Source organism: Nycticebus coucang, chromosome 2 (genome assembly GCF_027406575.1).
Source record: "Nycticebus coucang isolate mNycCou1 chromosome 2, mNycCou1.pri, whole genome shotgun sequence".
NCBI lineage: Eukaryota > Metazoa > Chordata > Mammalia > Primates > Lorisidae > Nycticebus > Nycticebus coucang.
In genome coordinates this window covers 156,178,044-156,179,528 of record NC_069781.1, presented here as the reverse complement: position 1 = coordinate 156,179,528, position 1,485 = coordinate 156,178,044, and the positions used below count along the sequence as shown (strand labels likewise).

At 48.0% G+C, this 1,485-nt stretch overlaps 1 protein-coding gene across 1 annotated transcript in view; it reads right to left on the bottom strand.

Annotated features, from left to right (window-relative positions):
- Positions 1-1,485, bottom strand: part of ADGRG5 (adhesion G protein-coupled receptor G5) — a 266,713-nt gene that overhangs the window by 55,356 nt on the left and 209,872 nt on the right. The gene's annotated exons all lie outside the window — the stretch shown is intronic.

Sequence of the window (1,485 nt, the reverse complement as noted above, 5' to 3'; positions counted from 1 at the left end):
TTCAAGTTCTTGGGTCAGAGTCCCAAAAGCATGGCAGATATGGGCAGAGAGTGTGGGAAAGAGCGTCAGCTTGCACCTGATGCTAAACCAGAGCTCAAAAATATTGAGTGATTTAATGTTGGAGAGAATGAATGAATAAGCATCTAGCTGCTGAGTAGTCTGGTATCCAGCTCCTGTGACAAGGAAGGAGAAGATCCAGTGCACGTCTGATCTGGAAAAGAGGAGACTTCAATCCTAGTGCCACATGGATTCAAATCTCTGCTTTGCCCCTTACAGGCTGTGCAACCTCAGGGAAGTTACTTGCCGTCTCTGAGCTTCAGCTCTCCATCTATAAGTTAAGATGTCTTGTCCATCTAAAAGTTAAGATGTCTTGTAGAGGGCGGCTCAGTGAGTAGGGCGCCAGCCCCATATGCCGAGGGTGGCGGATTCAAACCCAGCCCCGGCCAAACTGCAACAAAAAAATAGCCGGGCGTTGTGGCGGGCACCTGTAGTCCCAGTTGCTCGGGAGGCTGAGGCAAGAGAATCGCGTAAGCCCAAGAGTTAGAGGTTGCTGTGAGCCGTGTGACGCCACGGCACTCTACCCAAGGGCAGTAAAGTGAGACTCTGTCTCTACAAAAAAAAAAAAAAGATGTCTTGTAGAGCCGTCATGAAAATTAAGGCAATTAATCTAGAGCTCAGTAAAGGTTAGTTAGTATTAAAATACCTGAAGGTCTGCCCTGGAGAGGGGCTATTTGCCAGCTGCATGCCAGGGATGAAGTTCGGGTGATTGAAAGGAGTTTACCCGAAGGTAAACCCTTTTATCTTTCCCCCAGCCCTGCTCTAGGTAGTGAAATTCCAGGTTAATTTTATTTTTAACGTTTTATTTTTAAACCATGGATAACCAGCAGCTTTGTGTGAAAGCTGATGGAAACTGTTATTAGAAACAGAGTAGCATATACCTTTGATCTTTGAAAAGTCAAGGTGGCGTTCCGGGCACCTGCTCGTCTGATGAGATGTTTTAGGTGAGGTCTTGGCACCAGGGCCTGCTTTCTGCGGAAGTGTTGTCAGATGACTCTAGTATGCATAAGGTGATGAGTTTCCCTTGCACAGTTCAGGGCTGTGCAAGGAGAGGCTGGAGCCTGGCAGCGAAGAGTTAAATTCAGTTGATAAAGCAGCTAAGGGTGGGGAGCTGCACCAAATGACTTTCTTTTTCTTTTTTTGAGATAGAGTCTCACTCTGTTGCCACTCTAGAGAGCTATGGTGTCATAGCTCACAGCAACCTCAAACTCTTAACGCTCAAGTGATCCTCTTGCCTCAGCCTCCCAAGTAGGTGGGACTGCAGGCACTCACTACAGCCCCCGGCGAATTTTCCTTTTTTTTTTGGCCGGAGCTGGGTTTGAACCCACCATCTCCGGAGTATATGGGGCCGGCACCCTACTCCTTGAGCCACAGGCGCTGCCCCTGAGTTTTCCTATTTTTAGTAGAGATGGGGTCTGGCTCTTGCTC